General features: G+C 40.1%; 1 pseudogene; it reads left to right on the forward strand.

Annotated features, from left to right (window-relative positions):
• Window positions 1-1,249: 1,249 nt before the first annotated feature.
• LOC120291284 lies at window positions 1,250-3,042 on the forward strand (annotated as a pseudogene).
• The last annotated feature ends 15,063 nt before the right edge of the window (window positions 3,043-18,105 follow it).

Below are 18,105 nucleotides of genomic sequence, written 5' to 3' on the forward strand. Positions count from 1 at the left end.
CCGGACCGCCGCTCGCCCGATCTGGCGAGCTCGAGGCTCGCCGGTGTCGGGCGAGCTTGAGCTCGCCCCTCGCCGATCTCGGCGAGGCTCAAGCCTCGCCGGGCGTCGGCAAGGCCTCCGCCTCGCTAGATCCGGCGAGGGGCGAGCTCGAGCTCGCCCGACGCCGCCGGCGCCGGCGAGCTCGAGGCTCGCTTGGTCGGTCGCCGCCATCGCCGTGCCGGCGAACAGAGGAAGAAGAAAGAAAAAAAGAAGAAAGAAAAAAATGGAAAGAAAAAGAAAAGAAAAAATAAAAATTAAAATAATTATAATTTCGGTTTTTATAAAAAAAAAAATTTTATAAAGTTAAAGAGATGAGAGAGATGGTGAGATTTTGAGTGAAAATAAATGAGTTATTTTTAATGGGTTGATAAATGGGTTAGCTCTCTAACCCATTTAAAATCCATATATTTTAGTCTTGACTCTTGACCCATTAAAACCCGTTATTGATGCTTTATGAAAGAAAGCTTGACCCATTAATGACCCATTTAACCATAAATGGGTCCATAAATGGGTTGTGCAACCCATTTAACACCTCTAGCTTAAAGACATTCGTAGATGTCAATTGATCACTGGTTTTGGAAGTACTGAGAGATGCGCACGCATACGTGCGATATCCAAACTATTTCCGTTGACCCTCACGAAAATCTCCGTACAGACCGTTGTTGCTAATTCTTTATTTGCCGTAAAATCTGCATGAATCCATAATTCAATGATTCGAACGTGACGCAGAGGAAGTTATGCATTCCAAAAGATAGCATTTATTTTAAATAAAGAAGTGAAGATTACAATATCTTAGGTGCCTATATATAGAGAGGTCATCATCTGGAAAATAACCAAGTAACCGAAATTGAATAACAAAATTAAGAAATATATATTGATAAAAAGGGAAAGTTATCAAAATACAACTAGAAAATCTCCAAAACGTGTTTGAAATATGTGATATCTCGGATTTGTGGGATCGCTTGCTCTCATGACGCTCTAATGTTTCCATAAAGGCATTTGCGGAGATTATTGTGTCGGATTATTCAGCTTGCAAGAAAAGTTATAGTGCGAGCAAACCATATAAAATAACAATAAATAATGGCAAAAACTATCGCCGAAAATTCTCCAATGACGACAAGGACTCCGATTTAGTGGAATTTTGTGCTGTCAATTTGACTATAAATACCCGCCCGTTGTGCTCCCAAATCGAGTGCAAGAAATGAAACTCCTGACCAAAGTGTCTCGAGAATCACATGGCGCTTCTTCAATCTCCATCGATTTGCTTCCCTCTCGCCCTTCTCCTTTCTCTCCTCATAAACTCGTCTCACTGCTTCAACCCCAAATCGCTTAACATCTCGAAAGTTCAGTCCAACGGTGATTGGTCGCCGGCAGGTGCGACGTGGTACGGAGTCCCGACGGCGCTGGAAGCGATGGTAATGGAATGACATTATATTTTTATTTGGTCAATTTACCTGGAGTAAAGATCTTTTTATGCAAGCGATGGTAATGGAATGACTTATCAAGTCTTTCGAGTATAAATCGGTTCGGACATATGAGTAGCTTAGGTCAATCACCTAATCGTGATTGATTTTGGCTTTGTACCAAACACATGTAGACTTAGAGGTCAAACTGGAATCAAGTACAACGCTAGACAATACTACACTAGTAATTACACATTTCACCTGATCTGCAAATATACATATATATTTATACATACATATATAATATATTATATATAATATGCTTTGTATGATATTTTGTATGTAGGTGGTGCATGTGGGTACGGGAGTGGGGTCGACCAAGCTCCATTCTCTTCAATGGTGTCCGCAGGAGGGTCTTCTCTTTTCAAATCAGGCAAAGGATGTGGAGCTTGTTACAAGGTTTCTCTCTTGCTAGAAAAGTGTTTCTCGAATTATTTTATATTCGCCGTCATCGGAGAAAATATGCCACGGACAAAGTTAATATATGTTCACGAGATATGCTTTTCCTAAATTAACAATCGTGGAATAGAATTCATGAAAACATCTACTGCGGCACGCTTTCTAGACTACCATTAAAAGTAGTTTAAATTCTTCGTATTTAAATAGATTATTTGACTCGGTACATATTGTCCTATTGAAACAGATTATTTAGTAGTAGTTAGGAAGTGCAGTCTTTTGAGCTCTTGCTGATTAAATTTCAGGTGAAATGCACTGAAAATGCGGCTTGCTCCGGGAAGCCAGTGACGGTCGTTATAACTGATGAATGCCCTGGTGGCCCTTGTGTTGCTGAATCTGCTCACTTCGATTTGAGCGGCACGGCTTTTGGAGACATGGCGAGCTCCGGCAAGGCCGATGAACTTCGCAACGCTGGGGTGCTGCAAATTCAATACAAAAAGTCCGTACGGTTGATCCTTTCTCTATGGATCCTTTCGAGTGAATTCCAATTTTAACAGACGCGCAGAGGGAAAAAGGAAGATAAAACGCATTGAAAAGTGCTTTCAATTAACGAGAAACTTTGCTTTCACCAGACTTATACTAGTCAGCAAATAGTCTAACTTGCTTATTAAAAGTCTATTTATGTGCACATATTTACAATGTCAATCAGAGTAAAGTGCAAGTTCCCCGGCGTGAAGGTGGCATTCCACGTTGACTCCGGCTCGAACCCCTACTATTTCGCTGCGCTAATTGAGTACGCGAATGGGGATGGCGAGCTCGGCTCCGTCAAACTGAAGCAGGCTCTAGACTCTGACTCTTGGCATCCGATGCAACAGTCGTGGGGCGCGGTTTGGAAGCTGGATGGCGCGGGCCAGCTGCGCGCCCCATTCTCGATCAAGCTCACCTCTCTTGAGTCCGGTAAGACCCTGGTTGCCAAGCACGTGATCCCCGCTGGGTGGCAGCCCGGACAGACGTACCGGTCCGTCGTCAACTTTGCTGTCTGAGGGTTGTGCGTGGTTTGCTTGGGAGACGAAGAAATGGAGATTGATCGTCCGTGAATTTGGTTGTGTGCGTTTTATGTGATTGGCAAAAATAAAATATAGGATGGTGTGTAAAAAGAAGTATGTTGCATTTTTCCACTCTATGTGTAGTCTAGTCAGCAATGAGCTACCTCTCGGAAAAGAGAGTAGTAGGGAGAAAAGAATGGTATTGTCCTTTGAAAATCAAGAATGATTTAGGTATTTTTGTTCCTTTTTTTCGTGCCAATCTATTGTATTTGCAGCTTGAAAGGTTTTATGTTGACCACTTCAAAAGTGGATGGTCCTAAATTGTGTCAATCCATATGCAAATGGGTACATTCTTCATTATGAAAAAATGAAACTTCTGAATGAGAATTATAATTCCTTAGAAAACATTTTTGGTACATATTCATAAATAAAACTAACGAACTCGACCTTTCAACATATTGATACTTGTCACCAAATTTAGCAATGTGACATTAAAGTTTAAAATCGATAAATCAATACACCTATGATAAATGAAGGATACCATTCTAAATTAGTATATTTGTCAATCGATACTTGTCACCAAATTTAGCAATTTGACATTAAAGTTTAATGTAAATTAAAAAAAAAGGGTAAATTTGTCATAGATAGGGTTTTAAATGGACAAAAATTAATTTAGAGTAAATTTATTATCGGTGTACCAATTTGAGATTTTTTATGGTATTAATCCTAACTCTAATTAGCAACTTCTATATCTATATATGATTAATGATATTCTCAATCGATTGATAGAGAGAGAGAGAGAGAGAGAGAGATTGACTCCATCGGTTGTCTAGAGAACGTGCACATGGGCAGTTGTGCAGGTCACTTGGGGAAGAGCTTGGTCAATTAATTTTAGTATTCCTTCGCCGAACATTCTTGCGCTCCTCGTCGAAAATGACAAATCGAAACCCAAGAGCGAGATATAGGAATCTGTGGAAAATATTCCTGACATTGTTATTTCTCAAATCGGCTGACTGCTTCTGAATAAGAAAATCGAAACCCACAGGTGGGATTCATTAATTGGTGGGGCTTTTCTTTTTCTCCTCGTTTCTGAGCGCAAGGAGACATACGTTGGGGCGAACAGTGACAAGACCATAGCCAGTTTGACAGTGCATTCGTGCGAGTCTGCGAGATACTTGGGAGGAAGCATGTACGCCGTCTGCATTGCTTATTGTCCTTTTCTATCGCCTAACTCAATGAAATGTTACTATGGAAAATATTAAAAGTGAGATGAATGCTGTTGACAGTAGAGATAACATTATAGAGGATTCGTGATGAATTTTAACAAGCCTAAAAATAAGTTCTCCTAAAAAAGATAAAGATCTCTTTTTTATCATAAGCAAGACAAGGTTGAGAGGTGTAATAGTGCATATACCTTAAGGTGTTGACATGAGAGTTTCCACTCCTTACAAAAGATTTTGTTTAAGTCATTACTACTTAAGCTACGTTTGGAGGACCAAATATAATTTTGGATAGGATAATATCTGGTGTTTGGGAGAACATTAGATTTGAATGTATCTAGACATAATTTTTCACAAAATCCCCTCCTTATGGAAAATCTAAGGAAAAAAGAAACAGAAAAAAGGAGAAAAACCCAACGGACTCGCTTTGCTACTCACCACTCGACTTCATCAACAACAGATGAACACCTCTTAGTCGATCTCTCTTCTTGTTGTCGGCTCAACATCACCGTCCTTGACCTCAAATGCGATTGTCTAAACTGTTGCTTCTAGCTTCGTCACGCGCAGCCATCCAAAGAGTTGACTTCCTCCAACAAGTTTCAGATCTCTTTTTTTTTTTCCTCGCAGAAGAACCCATTCTATTTGTGAAAATTTTTGGCGCCTATCATCGAGAATTTCGATGAACGTTGCTCTTATTTTCAATCATCCTCCGCTCTTGCTTTCATCTGAATAAAAGGATGGTGATGGGTTAAATTGATGGGCTCATCGGGGACGGTTCGTCTTTACAACTCATTAATTTGGTGATGATGGGTCATCGACACGGGGTTGTTTAATGTAATCTAGATTCTATTTGCCGGGACTTTATGGGTCTATGTCCGTCCTTTTTCAGTACTTTGTTCTGCGTTGTCAACAAGTTCTTGAGGAAACCAAGTCGCGAGTTATATATTTTTCCTTTGATTTTCAATTTTGGGTGATGGTATGTTTTAACTTTATTTCGGAGCAGAATCTCAGAGAAGAAACAAAGGATTTGAGTTCAGTTGTGGACTCAAGTATTGATTTCAGAGTACTAATCCAAAAGGCGACTTGCAAAGAAGGAACATTGAGCATCTAGAGCGAGAAAACAGGGAATTGCAGTAGTGCACACCAGATGTGGAATCGTTAACCTCCTGCCCTTACTAAAGGATGAAGATGATGATGGTCTGTGATGTCTCATTTTCCTTGACCACTAACCATGAGAGCGAATAAGCGAGAGAGGTGGGTCGAGTGAGAATGTCGATGTATTTCAAACGCTCAGTTGGTAATATTTATCTGGATCTTTTTTATTTATTTATTTATTATTTATTTTTATTTTTTATATCTAGACGTTATCAAACACCACGTAGAAGATTTCAAATTTTATCATATCCTTATCTTATCTGACCTTATCCTATCCGGTAAAAATGTATGGAAGACCAAATGTAGCCTTAATCTGTATGAGATGATGACCGTAGCGCTTGCTAAAAGTTAGGAAATATGTTCACATGTGGTAGCAAATACACAAGGCACAAAATGACTAGAGGTTTGTTCACGATATGTGCAAACTGGTGACCTCTTTACCACCATACCTAAGCATATAGCAAAACCAGTATGTAATACACAAAGCTGCAAGTTAATCAGGACATATTTTTACATGAGGTAGCAAATGCCCAAGTCACAAGCTGACTAAAGATCTATTTATGACATGCCTCAAACTTGTAATCTCATGGAAGACAGTGTGAACTCTATAACCACCATAGCTGATGATATGGCAAAAGCAATATGTAATACTTATTAATCAGGACAAAATTAACGGGGGATATGTTCTGTGGAATTATGGAATCAATATTACGGAAACACATCTTCTACACGTATGTTGTATGTACGATAATAAGGTATATGAAGCTATGAAAAAGACAAGAAGACTCTGTAATCATGTTTCTTTTTCCGCCGCTGGAGCGGAAGACCTATTTATCAATTGCTGGACCAAAAAACGGGGTGAACTTTATGGTCAGAAAATAGGTGACTTGACATGTTTATTTTCCTGGAATTAATATTTGACTGTGAATAAAACCCTAGATGAAGAATGTTTCCCTCTTAGTTTACTGACACACTCTTCAATTAATTCTTGTTTTGAATCATTCAAATTATTTTGGGTTGTGAACAGCAAGTTGAAAAGCGAGGACAATGAGCTGTCTGACGCACTCCTCATGTTCCTTGGCACAAAATTGGCGCACATTCCCGGAAATCCTAATTTCTATATGCTTAAAAATGACTACGTCTCAACCCCTAGTACTGGAGTAGCTCATTCAATGGAGCCTACACATTGGTGTTCCAACCTATAAATATGCCGGTATACATCATAATGGCAATACTAAAGACGCTGTTCCTATTTTCAGCTCTGTCACTCATTAGTCCTAAGTCCTACATAAACACCTACAAACAGAGAGAATTCGAATCGCCGACCCCAACCGCAGAATCAGAAATGGCGAGCCCAGAAATTTTAGAGAAGAGCATGGACCAACTTACAGAGACCAATTAGAGTCTACAAAAGCGTATCTCGAACCGCATCAGTAGGACTCAGGAATTCATGAATCTGTACTTCGTCTTCCAAGGCATTATTTTTTCTTCTATGCCGACGTCCTCGGAAACGATCAGGTGTAAATTGAAATGGACTTTTTTACGCCCTCTCTTTACTGGCCTCCATTTACAACTCCCTCGCGGTATTGGTAAACATCCGTATGTCGCTGAAGTACTATGAAAATATGGCCCTCAACTGGGATCTACACGACAAACTGAGGGTGCACCTTGCCAATCTGAAGGTGCAACAATGGAACAATGCTAATGCCCAAGCAACGGTAGAGCAACAGAACAATGCTAACGCCGAAGCGGTGCCACAGCAACAGAACAATGCTAATGCCCAAGCGACGGGGCAGCAACGGAACAATCCCTATAGATTTAGAATGAATCAAGGCTACTCCATGTGTTTTTTGACACTGATGCTGCTTTTGATATTTTCGGCTACAATGCTATATGGTTTCTCCCAAATTCATTGTTGTCAGCGATGCAGTTACGGATGATTAGTGTGATTTTTACATTACGTTACACTGGATCACATGTCAATATGTGGGGCATGTAGACTAGTAATTCGATCATGTCGGGGTCAAACTACGTAGATGTCGCCTAGTTGATTTTCCGTTTGAAAATTGTGACATCCAAGATTTTCACTTTTGTTTTCTATTAAATAAATCAGGCATTTCATCGACGCGCTTATAGGGCTGTTCTCAGAGCTGATTGTTACGCCCCGATCCTCGGGCACGCACACATCCTTCTACTTGGTCGATTTTATAATGCGATATCCTAGGACTAAGTATCGCCGACCCTATCGTTTATTAAGCACATGCGGAAACAATTATAAATCCCCAAACAATAAAACAATGGGATAGAAAAGTAAGGCCATATTTCTTATATTGAAATCCTTGACTAAACCTTTATACATGGCATAACTCAAAGTCTATTCACAAGACTATTCATAACATTCTAGTCACACTATTCACATTTAGACATGATTCAGAAAAGAGGATAGGATCTCGCCATCCGGGTCGTACTCAGGATCATCCTGATCCTCTTTTGACTCTTCTTCACTAAGCTCACATCCTTCAAGCTCTTCATCTTTTATCGGCTCATCGTCCTCTTCTGGTTCCTTCTTCACAAGCTCATCTACGGGCCTAAAATGATGTTCCACAACCAAGATGAGACTATGTCTCAGCAAGTTCTACCCCACTAAGACTCGATTAGGAAACCAATACGCTAACCGGGCTGCCTATACATGCACGGGTCAGAGGACTTACCTTGGCCTCAGATTCCACCTGCATATTAGCACAGTTCAATAGGCACCTAAGCAATTATATCACATATTAATATCTCGATCCATCGACCTAGTCAATTTCATGTCAATTCGACCATTCCCTAGTTGTTTCCCTTATTTAGTCTCAAATTGTACTCACGACTTCACGAGCATATACTACCAAATTTCTTGGCAACAAATTACAGTCCCGAAGGACATGACCTAACTCCTTGGTAAACCTATTACATCATTACATAAAGTGATAAAGTGAGCCGACTTCATCAGCGATAAAGTGAGCTGACTTCATCAGTCTGTCGACCACTTCATCAGTCTGTCGACCACTACCCCAACTAGAGTCATTATTCCTCTAACTCCTTGGTAAACCTATTACATCATTACATCGTAACATACTTCCATTCTCACTCAAAACTCTCGAGTGATTATAAATGCCCTCTTGGCTTGCATTATTGAACTTTCACTTACTAGCACATTTGACACTTACAACCTGTTCGACAATAACTATCTTCATATCAGTCTACCTACCTCACACTGTATGGTTGAATACTGCAACCATTATAGTGAATTCCTGACAAGGTCTCCTCCTCAAGTTTGGTACCGTTTGACACTTATCATCACTTACAATACCTCAATGTTCCATTTTTCGAAATCTTAACATCAACTTTTCCATTACCGATATCCTCTTGCAGAATTTTCTAAACATTCTGGTTGGTCAAGTGAAGCATCTTTCCAGGGTGATACAGGACATCTCGATCACCATTCTTCTAAAATTCTAACTCATAACGATGTCTTCAATATAACTTCATTCAACGGATTAAACTATATCACATTGTAATAACAATTCATTACACAAAAGCTCCTCGAGCTAAACCTTTTCATATACGATATCAAAGTTATGCATAGGCAAATGATTCAAGTACAACTATAACTAGTGATTCTGCTTTATATGACTTCATTACAACAACTGAAGTTTTATAAACTTAACCAAAATTCTGTTGCGCCACTCTGATATAATTGTTCTAGGAACATTGCCATTTTCTGCTCAGTGCATAACTCGATTCATCTCTGAACTGGCGGTCCATTCAACGGAGCCGTATCTGTGATTACGTTAGGCACAGCTTTGGCCTGACCTTGTGTAATCGTGTACACGGTGCCTTGGACTGGAGGCCTCAACTGTCCTCCCTGCGGCACATTCTGAGGGGCATACCCTCTGATCTGGCCCATTTGCGATGGTGATGGCAACTGATGCGGTCTCCCGTCTTCTGGGATAGTCACTGGCTATGTGACCCGGCTGGCCACAACCAAAAAAATTACCCGGTCTAGAATGGCATGGGGCTGATATGTGTTGCCTTCCACATAGGTGACACACACCATTTTGGCTAGATCCTGTCTTTCCGATTCCACCCTCCCTTATGGGCGGAATTCGGAATCTGTTTCCAGGCATAGGCCTCTTTCCTTGGCGGATGTTACCTCTATGAGAACTGAACATTGGTCCAAACAAGGCGGCTCGGTCATTTTGATCATTCTCAATTTTTTGAGCTCTTCGATAAAGATCATTGTAAGTCTTCAGATCCAGAAGGACTAAGGCACTCCTCATGTCCGGTCTGAATCCATCTCTAAACCTTCTAGCTTGGTTCACAGGGTTCTCGATTAACTCAGGGGCATATCACGAAAGTTCAGCGAACTTCGCTTCATATTCATCGACAGTTAGGGAACCCTAGCGAAGACGTTGGAATTCTGTCATCTTCACCTCTCTGGCAGTCTCGGAGAAATATTTGTCATTGAAGGCTTCACGGAAAGTGTTCCACTCTTGAACAGCGCCTTCTGGAAAGATCGTTTCACGAGTAGTCATCCACCAAGTGTCCGCAATTCCCTTCAGCTGGTAAGTTGCCAACATTACCTTCTCAGTCTCATTGCACATTAGTAGTGCAAACGCCTTCTCGAGCTTATGAATCCATGAATAAACAGCTTCTGGATCTCCTGTCTCGGTGAACAACAGTGGATTTAGCCTTAGGAAATGCTCCACTAGCTTATGGATTGGTCTTGCAGCGACCACTATCCCCGGTGGACCTTTAACATTCACGGCGGCTAGAGCAACGGCAGGTGCGACTGCAAGTGCGGCAGCAGGGGCGACTCCAATGGCTGCGGCAGCAGAGGCAGTTGCAGCGGCTTGGGCAACGGCTTCAACAGTAGTGGCTTGCTGATCTAACCTTGTACCCATTGCTTCCAATACACGCATGATCCCATCAAATCTGGGATCACTAGGGGCTTCTACCCCAGCACCAACAGGAGGTGGTGCTTCGCTACTAGCGCTAGCCATAGCTAGCGCTTTACCACAACCTCCTCGGGCACCGACCCTAGTCGGCGTTCGACTCGAGTCACGGCCCTACCGGCCCTCTTTGCAGGAGTCCTCGGCTCCTGGTCATTCATGGCTCAGCTTTATCTACTAGAGCCTGCTTCCAATTCCACCACGAATTAGAAACAGAGTGACCCAAACAACAAGTAATTCTAGCATTCAGCTACCCGTACATGCACCAAAGATGAATTTAAAGGCCTTTCTTACTACTATCCCATGACTCATCACTCCTTATCACTTCAATCTTGAACTTCACTCTGATACCACAAAAACGGGATGTCACGCCCCGATCCTTGGGCACGCACACATCCTTCTACTTGGTCGATTTTATAATGCGATATCCCAGGACTAAGTATCGCCGACCCTTTCGTTTATTAAGCACATGCGGAAACAATTATAAATCCCCAAACAAAAAAACAATGGGATAGAAACGTAATGCCATATTTCTTATATTGAAATCCTTGACTAAACCTTTATACATGGCATAACTCAAAGTCTATTCACAAGACTATTCATAACATTCTAGTCACACTATTCACATTTAGACATGATTCGAAAAGAGGATAGGATCTCGCCCTCATCCGGGTCGTACTCGGGATCATCCCGATCCTCTTCGACTCTTCTTCACTAAGCTCACATCCTTCAAGCTCTTTATCTTTTATCGGCTCATCGTCCTCTTCTGGTTCCTTCTTCACAGGCTCATCTACGGGCCTGAAATGATGTCCCACAACCGGGATGAGACTATGTCTCAGCAAGTTCTACCCCACTAATGCTCGATTAGGAAACCAATACGCCAACCGAGCTGCCTATACATGCACGGGTCAAAGGACTTACCTTGGCCTCAGATTCCACCTGCATATTAGCACAGTTCAATAGGCACCTGAGCAATTACATCACATATCAATATCTCGATCCATCGACCTAGTCGATTTCATGTCAATTCGACCATTCCCGCTTGTTTCCCTTATTTAGTCTCAAATTGTACTCACGACTTCACGAGCATAGACTACCAAATTTCTTGGCAACAAATTACAGTCCCGAAGGACATGACCTATCTTTAGGTAGCAAATTACGGCCCAATGGCCGCGACCTTTAATGGTGGCAGATTACGTCCTTATCAGGTGTGACCCCTATCGGGTGGCAGATTACGGCCTTATCAGGTGCGACCCAATCCATGAGATGGGTAATCGGTTATGGTTCCCAATAGTGGACACAATCCATGAGTCCAGACGCTGGATGTTGCTGGGAGAGATGAGAATACCGATCTGGGGGTGAGACCACACCCAATGAGTCCACGAACAGAGTAAGAAAAGATGTTCTAAAGTTTATGGGACAGTTTTTTTACATAGTGAGCAACAAGGGCTATCAATAATGTGTCAACGATGCAGGTTGTCTCTCGTTGCTAAGGAGTTGCTGCAAATGGACTAGAGAAAGATTCGGATCTTTGGAGCAGTGGGCATCTTCCATAGTTTGCGCCAAAACCAGGTAGGAGTTTGATATGATGTAGAAGCACCAATAGTTGAAATACCTGCTACTGTCTGTGTGATTGAGTGATATGCAGATTTTACCGTATATGCGCCTTGATTAGTAGCTGTCCATATGAGTGCATCTGTGGTGAAGGTAGGTCTAATCTGAATGTCTGAGAATTTGTTGTATGATTGGCAAGTCAAAAAATTTGTGCAGTAAGTTTGTCTTCCAGGTGCTGGTAGACTGATCAATAAGATCGGCTACTAGTAGGGGTTCTTCTTGGACCTTGGGTCCACCTAGAATGCCCATGGGTAGCCATCTGTCTTCTCGAATCTTAATTGATTTTTCCATCCCCAACTGACCAACGTACGTTGGTTATAATGGCTTCCCTCCCGCTCAAGAGACTCTGCCAACCCCGAGATGGGCGAGAGCCCTTGACAGCTTTAAAAAAAGATGAGGAATGAAAATATAAACCTTTAAAAAACTTCCCCCATAAAGATAAAGGCTGTTGAAGAAGGCGCCATGCTTGCTTACCAAGCATGGCTTTGTTAAAGCGATCAAATCTCTAAAGCCTAAACCTCCCACTTCCTTTCTGTTTTGCAGCCCCTTCCAACTCTGCCAATGAATCCCAGACTTGCTTGTATCATTGTTCCACCAGAATTTAGCCATACATTATTCTATAGCTTTGCATAGTGAAATAGGAATCTTGAAAACAGACATGGCATATTGGGGAATAGCTTGAATCACAGTCTTAAGCAAAACTTCCTTCCCACCCTTGGATATGAGTTTCTCCTTCCATCCCTCCAATTTTAACTGAATTCTACTCATAAGCCAAGAAAACATATCCTTTTAGAGGTTCCCAATCGTAGGCATTCCTAAATACTTACCACATCTCTCGTAAAACAGTACCCTTAATTCGCGAGCCAAGTTTTCCTATAGAGAGATATGACAAGATGGGCTGAAGAAAATTCCAGATTTATTGCGATTAATAGTTTGTCCAGTGGCCAGACAATACTGGTTTAATAGGTTAGAAAGATTCTGGCATTCCAACAATGTACCATCAAGAAAAAACACGGCATCATCAACGAAAAAGAGATGTGATAATGTAGGACACCATTGATTCAACTTAATTCCTTTGAGAAAGCCCATGTCAATAGCATTATGGATTAGAAAGGATAATAGATTGGCAATGAGAATAAACATATAAGGGGATAAAGGATCTCCCTGTCGAAGCCCTCTTGTGGGATGAAAATTCTGCAAATACTCCCCATTCATTTTGACGCATAATGTTGTTGTTCAGATGCACTGCATAACTAATCTGACCCAGTGAGAATGGAATCCTAATCTGAGTAAATAATCCTGGAGAAAATCCCATTCAACACGGTCATACGCTTTCTGCATATCCAATTTAAGAACAGCCTGAAAATGACGCTTCCTTCTTCTTGACTTAAGCTGATGAATAACTTCCTGGACTAAGAGAACATTGTCTTGAATCTGTCTTCCGGCAACAAATGCACATTGTTCCTCATAAATTAAGGTTGGCAGCAAAGGTTTCAACCTGTTAGCAAGCACTTTAGATATAATCTTATAAGCATAGTTGCACAAGCTAATTGGGCGATATTGATCTAAGTTTTCTGGGCTTTGGGTTTTAGGAATCAAAGTAATAGCAGTTCTATTTAACTCAGAAGGTAAGGAGCCAAAATTAAACAATTGCTGGACAGCTCGAAAAATATCCACTTTAAGAACATCCCAATGAGATTGATAAAATAATCCGTTCAATCCATCCGGACCTAGGGCTTTTGAGGCACCTAATTGAAATGTAGCTTCTTTAACTTCTTCAAGTGTCACCTGTGCTATTAGAGTTTTATTCATATATGTATTGACCACTTGCGGACACTGCTCTAAAATCTGTTCATAACAGCGAGGGCCTGAAGTGGTATATGTTGGGGAAATCTTTCTGGAGTATTTTGAAGCTGACAAAACGTTTCCATCAGTCTAGTCTGAAGATTTGCAAACTCTACTATTCAAAGTCTGAAGACCTCTGGACTACTAGACTCAAGACTCAAAGTCTATTCTCATTGACAATTTCTAGACCGTCGAAGAAGGGTTATCCAGAACTGGGTGTTTCATTAAGGATTTGACCTTATCGACTGGAGAAGATCTCTTGGCTGGATATGACATAACGGATTCCTTTGATTGATCATGATTGATTTAGAGATTAAGGATTCGATGATTGGCGAAGTATACTTGGAAGGTTCTACTTATGGAAATCGAGATCCTGATTGTATGGGCGAGCATGATTGATGGGCTATTGACATGTTCCTTTAATAGCTCAAATGATCTTCCTAATTGATTCCGTCCAACGGGTAGATTGGAGGAATTCCTTTGGTAAGTGCCAACGAATATGATGGCATAAAGGAGTATAAAAGGAAGACGTTCCAGTTGTTCGAGTGTGTGCACGATAGAAGACTTCCAAAGTCTGAAGCTCCTTGTTCTTAGTCAAATAATTTGTTGAGCAAAATCTTGTACACAAAAGAGAGTCTATTTCTTTGAGAGACCTTGAGAAGTGTGGTAGAGTTTTCTACACTGTGGAATCAAGGAAGAGACTTGCTGTAACATCTCTTTTGTTAATAGTGAAATCCAGCCGGTGGGCTGTCAGCACAGAAGAGTGGACGTAGGCTTGGAATAAGCCGAACCACTATAAACCTTGTGTTCAATTTTCTCTTCCCTACTCTTTGCTTTACTTTGATCATAATTCGTTTTGTTATCCAAAGAAGAACTTCCTTTCTATTGACTACTTAGTATTGCTCCTTTATCTCGGGAAATTATTTTTACACCTATTCACCCCCTCTAGGTGCTTATACTAGCTATCTCAATTGGTATCAGAGCCTGTGTACTCACTTTGTTTGAAGTGTTTTACTTCAGAGTTAAAGATCCATGGCTAGTATGTTAGCTCCAGGGCTGGTAGAAGGGCAAAGTAATACCAGATCGCCTTACTTTGATGAAAAGGATTACAACATATGGAAAAAAAAGATGAAGGCGTTTATAAGATCAAAGGATCCTCTGCAATGGGACGTTGTAGACAAAGGAATCATTCCTAAAGCTGCACCTATCTCAGAGAGAGGAAAATATACTGTTGAGTCTAGTGAAATGACTCAGGAAGAGATAATCAAGAGACAAGCTCTTGATGCAAAAGAAATTTATTCTTTATATTGTGCATTGTCATCTACTGAATATAACAAAATATCTTCTTGTTCTACAGCTAAAGAAGTCTGGGATAGATTACACATCACTTATGAAGGAACTGATCGAGTGAAAGAAACCAGAATCAATATTCTGCTTGGTCAATATGAAGCATTCAAAATGAAATCTGGAGAATTTATCACTGACATGTTTAGTCGTTTTATAGAGATCGTGAATGGCCTTGAAAATCAAGGGCAACCAATTTCTGATCCCATGAAAGTAAACAAGCTTCTACGTGGACTCTCTAAGGATTGGAATCACATAAAGACCTCAATAAGGGAGACACAAAGAATTATGCCACTTTCGGTCGATGAATTGGTTGGGACTCTGCAGTCATATGAAGTAGAGTGAATCAACGAAGATGAAGATCCTAAAGGTAAGAATCCATTGCATTAAAATCTAATGATGATTCTGATGTCACAGATTCTGAAGACGATATGGATGACGAAGAGCTTGCTCTCATGATAAGAAGATTCAGAAAACTGAACATAAAACGAAGAAGATTCAATCCAAAGAAACAGATTTTTCAAAAGCAACAGACTAAGTCTGTTGAGGATGATGAATCAAACAAAGATGTAGTTTGCTTCGAATGCAAGAAAAAGGGACACATCAGACCCAACAGTCCTCTTCTGAGGAAGAAGAAAGGAAAAGCTGAAAAGTATCGAAATGCTCTTAAAGTAGAAACCTGGAGTGATACAGCGTGTGAAGAAAGTGATGATGATTATGCCAATATATGTTTGATGGAACAATCAGATTCAGAATCAAACTCCGAGACGTACTCAAATTCGGACGGTGAATTTGAGGTAACTTAAAAATCCCTATTAAAGTTTCTAAATACATTGATGAGTTGTGTTTTAGTCTTAAGACTTCTCTTAAAAGGATTTCCGAACTAAAAAAGAAAAATTCTGCACTAAAACAACACGAAAATTTCTCTTAAAAGGATTTCCGAACTAAAAAAGAAAAATTCTGCACTAAAACAACACGAAATTTTTTTGAAAGAAAATGTCAAAGTTTTAGACAAAAATGTTTCTACCTTGAAAGAAAATGAAGGCAATCTTTCAAAAGAAAATACATTCTTAAAAAAGGATATCTCAAATATTTATAAAAGATTTTCTATAGGATCTGAGAAACTGGAAAAAATTCTTTATGTTCAAAGACCTTATTTCAATAAATCTGGTTTGGGAATGTCTGCGGAAACCATTCCTTTAATTGATTTTCCTAAAGTAAATGAAAGAATTAAGCAAAGACTCACACGAGATGCTTACAAAAATCATTTTAAAAAGATCTTTGTAAAATCAGTAGGTCGCAATGCTCTCAGATGTTCAAAGTGCAACAGTGCAGATCATTTTGAAAAAGAATGTCCTATGGTTTGGAAACCTGTTAAGGAAGTATGGGCAAAAATCGCATGTCATACTAACACCAATGGACCCAAGAAAATATGGGTACCAAAGAAAGTTTGAGTTTCTTTTTTAAATGCAGTCACTATCAAGAAAAAGGTAAAATGGTATATGGATAGTGGATGCTCAAGACATATGACGGGAGATTCAAATTGCTTCGTAAAGCTCGTTCAAGTAAATGGTGGAAAAGTCTCATTTGGAGGAAACAACAAAGGAAGAATTGTGGGATTTGGAACTGTAAAAATTGGAAACCTCACAATAAGCAATGTTTCCTTAGTGGAAGGACTCAACTACAATCTGCTCAGTATCAGTCAGCTGTGTGATACCGGTTTCAAAATCAATTTTCAAGAGGGAATATGTTCAGGAACCAGTAAAGATTCTACTCAATCATTCATGGGTCGAAGACATGGAAATATCTACCTCTTGGATGTGAAACCAAATGAATCGCAATGTCTAATCTCAATTCAAGACGAAGCAAACTTATGGCACAGAAAGCTTGGGCACATCAATATGAAGCAGATAGCCAAAATTTCAGCAAAGAAGCTTGTTCGTGGCTTACTCAATCTATCATACCAAAAGTCTGATCTATGTACACCATGCATATTGGGAAAGCAGGTAAGAAATTCCTTTAAACCAATAAATCAAGTTTCCACTAATCGTGTATTGCAGCTTCTGCATATGGATCTCTTTGGACCAACCAGAACTCAAAGCATTGGAGGTAAGAAATATTGCCTAGTAATTGTGGATGACTACTCACGATTTACTTGGGTATATTTCTTGGCAAGTAAGTCTGAAACCTTCTCTTACTTTGAAAAGTTTGCTAAAACTGTTCAAAATGAAAAAGGGTATGTTATTTCAAGCATAAGAACAGATCATGGAGGTGAATTTGAAAATCAAGATTTTACAAGATTTTGTGATGAATATGGTTTTTAGCATGTGTTTTCCTCTCCATAGACTCCAGAGCAAAATGGAGTTGTGGAAAGAAAGAATAGGTCACTTCAAGAAATGGCTAGAACACTTTTAATTGAAAGTAACATCTCTTCACGTTTTTGGGCTGAAGCAATTTTTACAGCATGTTATATTATTAATAGAGTTTTTCTAAGATCAATTATGGAAAAAAACCCCCTATGAGTTATTCAAAGAAAAGAAGCCTATTGTTTCATATTTTCATGTGTTTGGATGTAAATGCTTTATATTGAAAAATGCAGATGATCGAGTTGGCAAGTTTGAAGAAAAATCAGACGAAGGCATCTTTCTTGGATATTCTACCTCAAGCAAATCCTACAGGGTCTTCAACAAAAAGACTCAATCTGTGGAGGAATCAATGAATGTCAAATTTCAAGATTCTATGCAAAACGAATCTATTCAGACTCATCTTGAAGAATCTGAACCTGCTCCAGACTCTACAAAGTCTAAATCTCAAGAAGCAGCTCAGACTTTGAAAGACCAATCAAATGATTGTTGAAGATTCAAATGAAGAAAGTGATCATCAATCGACAAATCGACCATGTAATCGGAAGCATAAGTCAAGTTATCCCAAAGATCTCATTATTGGCGACATTAATGAAGGAATTCGCACAAGATCCAAAAGGCGCGAA

Source organism: Eucalyptus grandis, chromosome 3 (assembly GCF_016545825.1).
Source record: "Eucalyptus grandis isolate ANBG69807.140 chromosome 3, ASM1654582v1, whole genome shotgun sequence".
NCBI lineage: Eukaryota > Viridiplantae > Streptophyta > Magnoliopsida > Myrtales > Myrtaceae > Eucalyptus > Eucalyptus grandis.